Source organism: Lissotriton helveticus, chromosome 2_1 (genome assembly GCF_964261635.1).
Source record: "Lissotriton helveticus chromosome 2_1, aLisHel1.1, whole genome shotgun sequence".
Taxonomy (NCBI): domain Eukaryota; kingdom Metazoa; phylum Chordata; class Amphibia; order Caudata; family Salamandridae; genus Lissotriton; species Lissotriton helveticus.
The window spans coordinates 791,480,891-791,495,994 of NC_136059.1; the positions used below are offsets into that span (position 1 = coordinate 791,480,891).

Genomic DNA, 15,104 nt, shown 5'->3' on the forward strand with positions numbered 1-15,104 from the left:
TGCCAACCAATTGGTGAAATTGAAGAACACATATTTGAGGCATAGCATAAGGATCCATTTTATCTTTAGCTTTTGATTTAAAACTTTAAAAATCTGTATCCTAGGTACCCTAAATGCTTATTAACCATCATGCTTTAAAAAAAAGAATTAGTTTCTGGATGTATGCAAATTAGCTAACCTCCAGCTTGCCTAAAAGTGATTAATACTTGGTGGTCGAAAGCCCTCAGGCCAATTTCACGCTTTATAAAATTGCAAAGGAATGCAATGTATATTCAGATGCAGGTCAGGTAACCTATTGTCAGGAGAATGTTCAGCTTAATGAAAGGGGAATGTTGAATCCATATGTGTCCAGTATGAAACATTCAAATACAGTTCAACAGTAATAACGACCAGTGGCGTAAATATACTTACATAGCTCCCAGACGCGCAACTACAGTCAAATTTCGGGGTGGAGGGGTAGATTCTTCCAGCAATTGGCATAATGGAGATGCAGCGGTTCAAAGAAGGGGTGAAATCAAGAAAGCCTTGTTAAGTAAAATGTTCTTGTTCAGACCTGTGAAGTACTCAGGTGCGATTGCAGTAAGACAGATGCCAGAACACAATAGCTCCTCACCCCCCCCCCCATGTGAGTCTGGCAGGGGGCCTGGTGTTTCTCTGGCCTTTGGCCTTTCACAGCTCAGCTCCCGATTCTCTTGTCTGTCTTCACCCCCTGCACTCTGTGTTGCACTAAACAATATCAGAAGTGGTTGTATCGCAAATGGTGCTCATGTAAAGCGCTCTGATACCTCCGGGTTTTGTGTGCGCTATATAAAACCCTCCCCTCTGTGATTAGCAGTGCCACTGGAAAGGAGGCGTGAGACATACACAGTGCTGGGCAGGAGCACTGTCGAAGACTCACGGGTGGGAGGAGACCTTCTGCACCCCACAGTTGGATAAGAGACCTGTTGGAGCGCGAGGGTGGGTGGGGGGGGGGGCTGCGGGCAGAGGGAGCAAGGCTGCCATGGACCCCAATGCGAGTAGAGGAAATAGAAGTCCAGAGTGCCCAGTTGGATATCAAAAGACTGTTCTGAGCACATTTTTTTTTTACTGCAAGGACATGGCACTGAAATAAAAATAACAATGACACCTCTACATATAGTTGCCAAGTCCCTGCAACAAACACTCGCTGGTGTGGCGCTGGTGACTGCTGCATCGGCGCGTGGGTTGTTATGCTCAGCACGGGGTGAGAGGGGCGGCAGGGCCCTGCTGAACCCATCAAATAACACATTTAAAATAAGGCGGTGAGCCTGCAGAGGCGCTGTAATTTACACCGAGGCACGTTTTAACTGTGCAAAATTGACTGTCTGGTGGCGCTAAGCTCCCCATTCTAAGAAGGGGTGAAAAACAAGAAAGCCTCAACAAGTAAAATGGTCTTGTACAGACCCGTGAAGTACTCGGGTGCGGCTGCAGTTAAACAGACGCCAAAACACATTAGCTCCTCTCCCCCCCACGTGAGTCAGGCAGGGGGCCTGGTGTTTCTCTGGCCCTTTGGCCTTTCACACCTCGGCTCCCCATTCTCTTGTCTGCCTTCGCCCCCTGCACTCTGGCGCTCATGTAAAGCACTCTGATACCTCTGCGTTTTTGTGTCCCCGCATGCCAGCAATCATACCCCTAAATGCGAGTGCAAATGCACTAAGAAAGTGCGAACATCAGCAAAATATGAAATACAAGGCAAACAATACAGAATAGATTGGTCAGAGCGCACTGCACACAATCACCACCACTGCTTCAACCAAGGTACACAACTCTCATGAGTTGGGGGAGATCCGTTTTAAAAATGTAAAACTCAATGGAATTGGACATTCGCTACAATGTGTTTTACCTAGCGCTTGAGACCGTACTTTGCTATCGCAGCGCTTTGTCTGGCAGATGCTCTTTCTGTATGTGTTCCAGTCCTTAAACAGAAGGGGGAACGGAGACCATGCAGGGGATCGATCATGTGCATTTGTGCACGCTTTCCCCCGAAGGTGTCCCCTGGCTGAAACACAAAAGTCTATTGATGGCCAACTTAATGGTGGTCCTCATTTATCGACCTCAGAAGGATGTCAGAATGGGTGGACCTGCCGGGATTTACCTGAGCCATAGGGTCAAACACAGTCCTCATACAGAGGATGCAATAGTCTGCTAGTAACTACACCCGTATCTTCATTCTACAAGGGGAGTTTGCTTTTCCCCCTCTTTTTTTATTAAACAAGGAATGCCACGCATGCAGCGCTCCCTCACTACCGAATAATAATGACCTGCACTGGCAAGATGAGGGGAACACAGGTGTATATCGCCTGCAACATTCTCTTACACTGTGTGAGACTAATCGCAGGATGCCATGGAGTGCTCTATTCTTTGATTTTCCATACCCACTCCTGTCTCTGCCCCAGCCTGTGCAATTGCACGGTGTGGGAGGGGCCCTCTAATGTATTTGAAGATGCAGCTGTGAAATAGGCAAACATATCAAGCATGTGAATGTGACTGTTTTATACTAACTTCTCGAAGCAACATATAGAAAACCTGTGCGCTCTCTTATGCTAGGAAATGTTTTCGCATTACTGGACCCAGCTTTCGTATCTGAAAATAATAACCCTGAGTCCCAGCGGCTAATTAATACCACCAAGACGATGAACGAGTGGGGACACTTTGGGGCTTCAGCAAGGACATGCGTGCAGTCGCTGCATCCGTTGGCCTCGCGACATTCATTTACACCGAAGCACATTTTAACTGTGCAAAATTGACTGTCTGATGGCGCTAAGCTCCCCATTCTAAGAAGGGGTGAAAAACAAGAAAGCCTCAACAAGTAAAATGGTCTTGTACAGACCCGTGAAGTACTCTGGTGCGGCTGCAGTTAAACGGACCCCAAAACACATTAGCTCCTCCCCCCCCCACGTGAGTCAGGCAGGGGGCCTGGTGTTTCTCTGGCCCTTTGGCCTTTCACACCTCGGCTCCCCATTCTCTTGTCTGCCTTCGCCCCCTGCACTCTGGCGCTCATGTAAAGCGCTCTGATACCTCTGCGTTTTGTGTCCCCGCATGCCAGCAATCATACCTCTTAATGCGAGTGCAAATGCACAAAGAAATAAAAATAACAATGACGCCTGTAGCCCTCTACACATGCCAAGTCCCTGCAACAAACACTCGCTGGTGTGGCGCTGGTGACTTCTGCATCGGCGCGTGGGTTGTTATGCTCAGCACGGGGTGAGAGGGGCGGCAGGGCCCTGCTGAACCCATCAAATAACACATTTAAAATGAGGAGGTGAGCCTGCAGAGGCGGCGCTGTAATTTACACCCAGGCACGTTTTAACAAAAGGCCAACCCTGTCCTCCCTCCGCTATTCTGCCCCTGCTTGTAAGGTACAGGGGGCATCAAAGCTGACGATTCTGTAGCAATTTTAAAGTGCGACAAAACACACACTTTCACTTACCAGCTGGGCCTTAGAGCATTTGCAGTACTGGCTGTCGTCCTCTGGTCGTCTTCTTGTCGTCGTGCGGGACTGGAATGTGCTGCGGTGTGCTTCGGTGTGTGGGGCCAGACAAAGTGCGGACAGCATTTTCAATGGGACCTGGCCCCACCCACCAACCTTGCCAACCAATGTGTCTCCCCGAATTTAATGGGGGTGACACACATGCCAAACTGCTTTGTTCTCGGCCTAAATTGGAGCTTTTCTTCGAATGCTTTGGCTCCATCAAGTGGCCAAGTGGTGCAATAACAATGAAAATCGGTGACACTCGGGTTAAACCTTGTCAGCTGATTTTCACACCGGTAGTGTATTGTCGGGCAGATTCGGTTTTAACCGAATTCCGGACTGCCTTATTATAACACTCTAGCGCGCACTGTGCAATCTGTAAGCTGTCTGTCGGCATTTGCATCTGTTTCTCACTCCAGTTCAAGCCCTCCTATGTCCCTCTGCAGCCCCCGTTCTTCCTAACCAGCAAGTGGGTGACTTCACTGTCTCTGTTTTTGCTTCTTTATATTTTTGGGGGGTTTTATGAACCTTCTGCACAATACCCGTTCATAGGAAAAAAATATTTAATGGGCATAAAGCACAGGACGGTTAATCAAACTCAAAACTCAAACTTAGTTCACCAATACCAGTTATGTTACTCCACTACAAAACAGAAGTAAAACATTATCATTTACAATGCCAATTGTTTTAACTTTCGCAGATACTAGACCGATTGCATTGCTTGTTTAATGTTGCTGTAACTGGCTCACATGGTTTAATTGACCAATTTTAGGAGTGGCTTAACATCTCCAAGACGGCAATCAAAGATCTAATAAAATAAAGATAAATAGGTTTTGAGCTCACACGCAGTGTCCTACTCATGTTACAGCTCTTCAGTGAGACATATGGAAAGTGCAGCACTGTTTAAGATTGACATTTTGTTAAATTACTTTTGAACTCCAGTTTCCATGGAAATATTTCAAACAAAAAGCCATGCTTTTGCGTCATATGACTGCTCCGCTGTCCTGTGTTTAGCTGTTTTTGTCTTATAAAAACTTTGCCAGGGAGCAAGGGAGGCATTGCCTTAGGTGATTGGCTTGATTATTTAAGGGCCAGTCCCCAATCTTGAGGGCTGAGCCTGAACCTGACGTTTGTCTCAAGCCTCTCTTGGCTCGCCCATGCTTATTTTGGAACAAAAGAGCCAATGTGGCTACTTTGCCCGCACAAAACTTTCCATCAGCTTCATTGAAATAAAGCAGACATAATGCACTTAAGCTAAGCAAACGCACCAAATACATAAACTGTTAATACGATTCATGGCCTCTAAGTCATACCAGTATTGTCGAAGGCTTAGAAAATGTTCAGCATACATTATATATGAGATAAAGTAACCACTGCTGTACATTATAATGATATTGCAAGTCACATAGGAGTTTCATGACCATGTAGAGGAACGAGGCAGAAGGCAGAGTTCTTTATAAGGTCATGAAACTCTGAGTTGACTTGCAATATCCTTAAAATGTACATCAGGGGTACTTTATTCCTAATCATACCTGGTCACATTATCATCCTTCCAACAAACCACTTAAACCCTTGGTGTTGGGCACTTTCATATGAAAGAGACTGCATCTTTGTAAACATGACGGGTTTTATGTAAAATCTGTAGTGCAACATTAAGCACACAAAAAAAGTATGTAGATATGTATTGCAAAAAGATATTTAAATCAGTTTAATACGAGTCCGGCTTTAAAAAACGGTGTTTTTCAGAAAGTGTAGAAACATGTACGAAGACTATCCTTACTATAATTTCCTAAAGTGCAAAAAACGTAAGGGAATACCAATAAATATCTACAATGTGGTAGTCAGTGTGCAGCCATGTAGTTAAGAAAATGTTATTCGGCCTACCAACATTTGTTGAAGAACAGGAGTATTAAGAGCATGAACTGTTTTAGCTTAATCTAGGATCTCTATCAGATCCTCTCCTGAAGATTGTTTCTAGAGACGGATGTAATACCTGCAAACGTGTCTTTAACTAAATCAAGATTTTTTTTCACTGGTTAGGTAAATGCAGCCTTTATGGGAATACAAGCAGTACATTATATGCATACCCCCAACCCATATTCAGCATGTCCTATAACTTGCTTTCAGCTAGAAAGGCATAACTCTAAGAAGTGATTGCATTCCATACTTCAAGACATTCATGCCTGCCTGCATACCCAACAATGTAGCCACTATATGATGAGGTCTATTGAAGACAATTATCAACACATTGTGGGCGTAAGAAGAGCCCTTATCTCATATTTCACGAGGCACTTGTCTGGGAACTAGAAACAAAGTAACAATATAGATCATGTTCTGTTCTGTCAGTTATATGAAACTACTTCTTCCACAGAGAAGCATTTCTTTGAGACCCTAAGGACCTTATCATAGAGAACCTGCTTGTCCACAATTAGGTAGAGTAAGATGGTATCTTTCATAATAAGTGTTTTTGTGAGAGCATGGTTTTAACTGTAATAAGTTATACAGGACAGCTTTCACATTCCAAGCAGTCAAGTAACATGAGAGCAGAAGCAATTTTGCCCTCATTCTATTCGTTGCCCTGCAGTGGTGTAGTCTCTGATGCCACAACAATCCTACAAATATCGAATAGGACATTAATTAGTTACCACGAAAGTTAACTAGCCCACTTGAAGTGGTAGTTTCTTTAGTGATATGTTTTGTGAAAATCTGACCCTATAGAATTCTTTGAAGCTCTTTTCTTTCTATGATTCCCATTCACATCCCTAATATATATATATTTTTAAATTGATTCCCTTCTCTCTAAGTGTTATGGAATAATAAAAAATCTGGACTCCCCTTATCATATCTTCGTAAAACCAAATCTGTGGGAGGAGTAAATTGTCCTGATTTTCACATCTACCATAAGGCCTTTTGTCTTAGGCTAGCTTCTAAATGGCTCCTTTCCGAATTTTCCACTTTTACACCGTTATGGGTTTCAATTGAACGTTACTTACTCGCACCATTCTCCTTCAAGGAAATCCTTTCTTTTTCGACCAAAGTTAATATTGCTTCACTTCTGTTATTTAAGCACACTTGTTCGTTATTAAAACCACACTTTCAATTGGAGATTATTTCTAGGGCTACTTTCCTTCGATCTCCTCTTTGGTATAACCATCTTATTACCCTTAATAACAGACCCCTTTTTTGGGGTCTGTTATTAAGGGTAATAAGACGGTAATCCTGAAGGGATAAAGGAATTATTTGGGTTCAGGATCTGTTTGATGGTTTTCCCCATGCGCTTTCCCTCAGTTTCAAGTCACTTTTAAATGCCCTCATTCTGGCACAAAATTTCTGTCCTTATTGCAATCATCTTGGATGTTTTTTACTCGCTACTTTCCAATATACCCTCTGCCTCAGCTGACCCTATAATCAATCAATCAATCAGGGGGTTGTAAGCACGCTACTCACCCGTGAGGCTCTCAAGGCGCTGGGGGGGTGAGGGGGGGTCAGCTGGTCAGTTTTAGCCAAAGAGCCAGGTCTTGAGGGTCTTTCTGAAGGTATCAGGGAGGGTGCATGTCTGATGTCTGCTGGTAGCTAGTTCCATGTCTTGGCTGCAATGTGAGATAAGGATCTTCCGCCTTCTCTGGCTCTGTGGATGTGCTCGGTTTCTGCCAGTGCGAGGTTGGAGGATCAGAGATTTCTTTTGGGTTCATGGAAGTTGATTCTATCGTTGAGGTATTCGGGTCCGTTGTTGTGTAGGCATTTGTAGGCGTGGGTGAGGATATTGAAGGTGATTCTTTTCTCTAATGAGAGCCAGTGGAGTCTTCGTAGCTGTTGGCTGATGTGTTCTTGTCGGGGGATGCTGAGGAAAGAGTCTGGCTGCGGTGTTCTGTATGGTCTGTAGTTTGCGGAGTAGGGACTTGTTGATGCCGGTGTAGAGTGCGTGTCCATAGTCCAGTCTGTTGGTGATGAGTACGTGGGTCACTGCCTTCCTTGACATGGGGGGGATCCATTTGAAGGTCTAACGGAGTATGCGGAGGGTGTTGAAGCAGCTGGATGTGACTGCGTTGACCTGTAGGTTCATGGTGAGAGAGGAGTCGAGGATGATCCGCAGGTTCTTGACGTGGTCTGAGGGGGTAGGTGGGCTCCCGAGGGCGGTCGGCCACCAGGTGTTGTCCCATGGTAATGGCGGGGTTCCAAGGACGAGGACTTGTGTCTTCTCGGCGTTGAATTTCAGGCAGCTGTTGGTCATCCAGTCTCACACTTTTGCATGCTTGTCCCAAGGTTTCTTTGCTTTATAAATGTCTTCTTTCCCCAGATCCTGTTTGCCCTAAGTCCAAGATCGAGGCTGCTTGGGAGGCGGATCTGGGTTGTGTTTGGAGCATAGATTTCTGGAACAAACCATGGTGTAGGTGTTTGAAGATTTCTATATTTGCTTACGCTACTCAATCTTTATTCTTTCTCTATCATAGATTATACTATACCCCTTCATCTGTAGCTAAATTTACACACTCTAATGATGATGCTTGCTGGTCATGCCAATCCCCTTAGCTTATCTGATGCACCTTCTTTTCTTTTACCCCGCTGTTGTTTCCTTCTGCAAAGATGTTTGGAAATACCTCTCTTTTATTTTCAATTTACACATTTCATTATCAAACATAACTCTTTTCCTAGGCAGCCTATCAGATTCATTGGGTTTGTCCTTACATGATAAGGGTTTATTTGATTTGATGTTGGCTTTAGCTGTCCAGCAAATCTCACTCAATTGGAAATGCTCTGTTAAACTTTCAGTGAAGGCCTGGTGGAACAATGTTTGTCACTATCACAGGTTAGACATTGCTTTTGCCTCTTCTGTTAAACCTTATGTAAATAGGGACCTTTGTTGGTTATCTTTAACCAATTACTTGTCTAAATGTTCACTTCAAGTTTCACGTAAGCATACTGAGAATTTTTATCCTCCATAGATATTTTGTTCATTGTCTCTTCGCCTCTACAATTTTCTCTCACCTTGATCATTGTTTGCATTTCTCATGTTTTAGAATTTTTCTACCTGTCTCTTGGATAAGATAAGTATAGATAGGATACTATAAGATAGTTATGATAACATTGGGTCAAGTCGTATAATATGTTTATTTATCTGCTTAGTTTTAACATGTTTAAAATTCATTCACATGATCTTTAATTTTAGAACTGTAGTACTTCTCATTTTCTCCTTTCCCTCCCCTCTCTCCCTTATTATTACTAAAATGTAAATAGCTTTCTACTCTTATGTAATTATTACTTACTTAATAAAGCTTATTAAACATAAAAAAAAGAATTATTTAAAGCTCAATTGAGACATGTTCAGATAAGCTGTCTGCTCTTCTTTAGTGTATTTCTCTATCAATTAAATAAACTAAGTATACAAAAAGTTTGGTGGAAGATGTAGTCTTAGATGTTAAAACTGCCGCTGGTCTCAAACTTAATTGTACGTAGTCCATTAAGACACGTACAAGATTTCCTGTTATCCATATCATTCCTTCTCAAATAAATTTGAATCATTTATATATTTGAATACTGCCGTCTCAATGTTTGCTTTGTTTAACTTTCCTTTATCTATTAATAATCCATGGAGATGATAAAGATGCCTAGTCTTAAAGTATTGACTGCTTGCCCAGTAGTCTACTCTTGAAGAAGCAACATTTTTGTGTTTAGGTAAAGTTTCTCTGCCTTTGTCTTCTTTCAGTATGAATGTCGAAAAACTCTGAATGATGTCAGGTTCCAGGATCGTTTTCAGATGTGACTGACAATGGCAGATCCAAAATAGATAGGTGCTCTATTCACACTCCGCCATTTGTCTTTATGGTAGTCCGACTTTATTAAGTTCTGTTGGTTATCTAGAGATATTAACATGATACAAGTCTGACAACCCAGCAGTAATAGTAATTCTGAATTGTGGGCTTTCTTGATTCCTATAGAACACAATTTGTTAATAAGCTCCCTATCAACTTTGTGATGTTTCAACCAAACTATTGACACGCTATGTATGCAGAAGGTTAAACATATAAAAAAACAATAAGACGCTTTTGAAAAAAATCCTTTGTGATGTCTCATGTCAGGATCCTGCAAAAGACTGAGTTAGTATGGAAGTATAGATTAAGTGAAGGACCACCACTGAGCATGTCACATGGTGTGACTGGCATTCCAAGTGAAAGGCATTCACTGCCAATACCCCAGATTCTTGTCTACATCATCACCCCCTCCCAGGAGGTCTGCCACACCCTGGCGGGCTTCTTCCACAACCTAATCTGACATTTACAAGAACTTTACATCCCAAACTACCACAGTTGACATCCTTAGCCTCATCTTTCCCTCAGAGGCAAAACACGACTGCCTGCTAACCACCTGGGACCAGCTCACCTCTCAAAGCACCACCACGATCATGAACTCTGTGCACTCAGGAGCACCAATAGATACCCGTTGCCTCCACATTTTCAACCTCGGGAGCAAGACACCTGCAATATGCTCTTTTGAATAAAAAACAAAATGTGACTTTCCTGATTGAGTGGCCTGGTGGAATCCGCGCTCAGCATCTCTTCCCACGCCCTAAAAAGCTCTTTGTGGAAGAAGTTTGACTGGTCCCTGGGTCTTGCGGCCAAGAATTCACAGTGGACCTGTACTTTTCTGCCAGCCATTTCTGCTGCAGTGAAATTTGATACTTGCAAATCAGTCTCTTGATGTAACTTTGCACCGTTTCTAGTGATTCAAAGATGCTTACATATTTAGCATGTTCCTTGTGAAACTGGTTTCAAAGTATCTTAGTTCTGGTGTCTCTGACATCCTCTTCTGATGATCTGCAAGTTATTTTGGCATCTAGCATCATAAGAAACTTCCTTCTGTCACAATGGAGGCATTAGCTATGCTTTGGTGTCAACCACCATTCTGAGCCCAGTCCTTCAAGGCCTTCTTATCTACCAATCTGGCAAGCACTGTCAGGCAAGCATGCCCAATATATCTATTATTGTCTTTATTTGCTTGCTCAGCAATATTCTGGTGTCCTGACCCATCAAAGAGGGAAGCTGACCATATTAGAGTCCTCCTCTGTCATGCAGCAAATCTTTCTACCATCAATGGAGCAAGTGCCTTCTCTCCTTATGGTGTTCCTGACTGCCTTAGCATAGTTTTTTCTAAGTCCGATTATATGATTGTTTTGTCTGATCCATGACGTGTTAGCCGATTAACCGCACCTTTGAAGGTTGTTTCTTCCAACAACTGTTATACGGTTCCCCACAAATTTAGTTGGACTGTGTATTAGGTCAACAAAACTTCATAATGGCGAGATTGAGTCTTCTTATGTAGTCCGTAAATGTTGGTTTGTTTGACTACCTCACAGTACCACATCTAAGCTCCTAAACTTACAGAGTTACAGATGTTGACGTTAACCTCGAACGTGACTCTAGTTCCCATGGAATTCGTGGAAACTGATCTAACTCTTGGATTGTTCACTTTTGCATGCCCAGCATTTCACAAAAAAGGATACAATAATGCATTTTCAAATAAAAAAAAAAAAAGAGTTTATTCATTTTCATTGCAACAATAAAATAAAGCAGTCGATTACATAGGAAATCAGTGTAGCATAACACTTCAGTAACAAAGTCCATCAATTATTACAAGGGCACAGTTTTGCCAGCTTTCAGCATTAGAAATCGGGCCCGTCCATCCACCCACAGATGCTCATGCTTCATCAGAATCTGAGTCATCATCATCTCTATCCGATGGTGGATCACAGATATCACCCCTGTACTTATTCCATGTCCCCCAGATTTTACTCTACTACTGAATACGGCCCTTTCAGCTATCATGGCCTCGTCCATGTCCCTACCCCATGCTGCAAGAGATGGTACTTCGCCCCCCCCCCCCCACACACACTTATGTGCTATGTTCCGCTTGGCAATCATAATTCCAAGTGTTACCCAATTCTGCCCATAACGTGTGAGATCATTTAGTTCCCATATATTTAATGGACGTCGTCTTGGTTCCAGCATAAGCGACACCCCCTCTGATTGTGATATAGTTTGCAGCCCTTGTATCCAGTATGCCACTATTCTAGGACAGTCCCATATGGTATGAAGAAAGGTTCCCTCTTCCCCGCAGCCATGCACACAGAATGGGTGTGCTATCCTCCCCATCTTGTACAGGATATGTCTGGTGTAGTATGAGCGGTGCAGGATTCGGAGCTGCACAAGCCAGAGGCCTGAGGGTATGCGTACCTCCCTTTGGGATGCCAACGCTTCTTGCCATTCCGAATCATCAAGATCACCTATGTCTTGAGACCATTTAGCTCTCAGGGGTCCTGTCGAGTCGGGCAGGTTATTCACTAATTTACGGTACGTATAAGAGGTGGCCTTCTTTGGCATGTCGGATCTGTGTGTATCGAAAAAATTCGGAGGGCACCAATTCGTAGAGGAGTTGTAGACGCTCAAAGGAGACTATCTCACCTCCTTGCCACATATCACCCACCGTGGATATTCCTATATCATCCCATTGATCAAAGCCTTTGCAATTTCTGAGTCTGCCTAGTCTTTTCGTGTCCCACAGTGGAGTAAGCTGGGTCAGTACCCCCCGCCGTCCTAATTTGGCCTGAGCAGTATGCCATAACGCCAGTGTATGACGCAGTGGTCCAAACATTGCTAACGCCAGTTTCCTGTCATAGAGGGATGAAAGCATACCCCGTGTGCCAAGCTGCGTTCTGTCTGCCTTAAATGCCGGATCCGACTGCGGGACATGCAACCATAGATTAATCACTTTCAGTTGCGCTGCCCAATGATAGAGTTGTACATCAGGGAGCGCTATTCCCCCGTCGTACCATCCTCGCACTAATTTGGCTTGCGCAATACGAGCTGGTTTGTTACCCCATAGGATGCTAGAAACCTGCACAGAGATAGCCTTAAAATAGGTTGGTAGTACTTGGTATGGCGTATTTTCTAAAACATATAAGAAGCGGGTAGGGCCATCATTTTAAAAAGCGCTGCCTTTCCTAATAATGTTAGTGGCAGTGTCCCCCAGTGATGTACATCTCTTTTGAGACGCTCTAGCGGTGGCTGCAGAGTGAGGTGTAGTGGATTCCACCGTTCTCTTATAGAGTTGGACCGGTATGCTGTTCGAACCTACAGCTTTACCTGACTGCAGCGCTCCAATGGCTGCCTGTAACTCTTCAATCGTTAGATCACCCTCCAATTCTCTTACAGCTTCCGGAGTTAGTTTGGGCATGGCGAGTTCTTGTACGTAAGTTAGCGCCTCCTCTAAGGACATCTCCGAGTCCGACAAATAGATTGTTTGAAAGTGTCGCGCCAGTGTACGTACTATTGTGTGTGGGTTAGTTGTCACCTGTCCCTCTTCTGTGCAAAGCTGCGCAATCCATCTATCACTTTTTTCACTTCTATCTAGCCATGCCAATAACTTCCGGGCTTTATCGCCGATGTCATACACTTTGTGTCGCGTGGACTGCAGATGTAGTCTGGTCAATGTTGTGAGGTGCTCTTTGTGTTGCCGCTGTTTGAGTCGGAGGTTGTGGGATGTGTCAGGGGTTGGTTCGTTAGCGTGTAAGGTCTCTGCAATGTGCAATTCGGACTCTAGATTCTGCAGTTCTAGCTGCCCCTCCCTTTTATGTGCTGTGATGGAAGCTATGGCCTGTCCCCTGATGACTGTTTTAAACACCTCCCAGAGGGTGGTCGGAGAGGCCACGGATCCCGCATTTTCTTGAAAATACTGGTCCGTTCCTTTTTGGAGCGCCCTTCTAATTTTCTTAACTTGCAGATAACCAGGGCGTATCGGGTAAGTGCTCTTCTGTTGGTGGTAAGTGTATCGAAGCAACACTGGGGAATGGTCAGAAATGCCCCGGGCCTGATTTCTATAGTCTCTATATTTTTTAGGCTACCCAGTGAACCCAGGAAATAATCTATCCTTGTCAGATTATTATGGACCCCTGAGTGTTACGTAAATTGGCGTTCTGTTGGGTGATGTCTTCTCCACACATCTGTAAGACCCAAAGCGTCCATAAAACTCCCAAGGCGTGACGCACCTGAGATACCATTCCTACTAGGGAACCTATCTAAGGTTTCATTCATAATTGAGTTCCCTCTCCGGTAATCCAAGCAAGAACTCACTGAGATTTGGTAGGGCCACTGCGTGCAGCGCTGGAGGGATGTAGACAGACACTATATTTAGGGGCCGTCCCTCCCACTGTGTAATTATAGCTGTGAATCTCCACGATCCATCGGATTTAACATCATGTATTATCAATGGGAACTGCTTCTTCACCAGTATACCCACCCCCCTGGATCCTGATGTGAATTCCGAATGGGCCACCATTTTATATCCCCGTCTGTCCAACACTTTGCTTGACGTGCCCGTGAGATGTGTCTCTTGTAGCAACACTACTGCCCGGCCACCCCTCTTGATGCATTGCAGAACTAGGCCTCGTTTAATTTTATCACGCAGACCTCGCACATTCCATGTGAGTAGGGAAAGAGTTGGCACCATGGTGCTAGGGCCTTCAGCTGACTCGACCTGTGCTGCGCCACCCATTTCCATGTCCGAGGTGCTCATTAAAGCAAGTGACATTTCCCAGGATAAAGTTTGAGTGTTTCACAGTGTGCGCTATGACTGCATAACTAACTTTGTACATAACCATGTAGTAACCATCTTGTGAAAAAACTTGAAACAACCCCTTCCCCCCCAACCCCTCTCCCTGCCATTCGGACCCGAAACTGCCCGCCACCCCAACTCAGCAGAGTGCTTAGACCCCAATCCCTTAACCATTACTTGCGCGTATGGGAGCGGGAAGTCCAAGGAAGACCACATCTTCCCCCAGCCCCAGAGTCCTTATTCATCGATAAGTTCATTGTTGTCATACTGCCGAGGAGGGCCTGATTCTACGTCAGTCTATACCTTCTTTACGTGGTGGTGGGTAGCCCCACAGGGTCTCACTCTCCGGATTCCTTCGTAATTAGTCATCCTCGCCCTCTCCTTGTTCATTGTCCTCAAGAACGTCCTCCCTCCTAAGACGTCGTCGTCTCCTTTGCGCTCGTCCGGGCCTCTCCACCTGTCTCCATCCTTGAAGCCAATGGTGAGCCTCCTCCGGCGTCTCGAAAAACCATGTCTTGTCATCTGTCACCACTCACAATTTTGCTGGAAAGAGCATTGAGTATGCTAGCTCGTGGGCCCTCAGAGCCTTTTTGACCTCCAAAAAACTCCTGCGGCGTGCCGAGACCGCCGCCGTATAGTCTGGGAAGAAGGAGATCACGGAGTTTTGCACTCGGATGGGCGGTGCCACTCAGGCCGTTTTGAAGAATGGCGTCTCTGTCCCGGAAGTTGAAGATGCGGGCCAGCACCGGTCTCAGGGGGGCTCCGGGTTTCGGCCTGCCACCCGGCACCCTATTCGCTCGTTTCACTGAAAAATAGTTAGAGAGTCCCTTTGGCTGCAATCTTGCCTTTATTAATTCCTCAATATATAGGTCCATGGCGGGGCCCCCTTCATTCTCGGGAATCCCCGTAATTCGGCGGGAGCGCCCTTCTTGGTCATCCAGCTTTGCTGCCATACGTTTATTATCAGCCTCTAATTGCGCTACCTTCTTAATCAAAATTGTAGTGCCTT

The 15,104-nt window shown here is 44.6% G+C and overlaps 1 protein-coding gene across 2 annotated transcripts in view; it reads left to right on the top strand.

Moving 5' to 3' along the window:
* Positions 1 to 15,104, top strand: part of PGGT1B (protein geranylgeranyltransferase type I subunit beta) — a 315,684-nt gene that overhangs the window by 100,987 nt on the left and 199,593 nt on the right. The window lies entirely within an intron of this gene.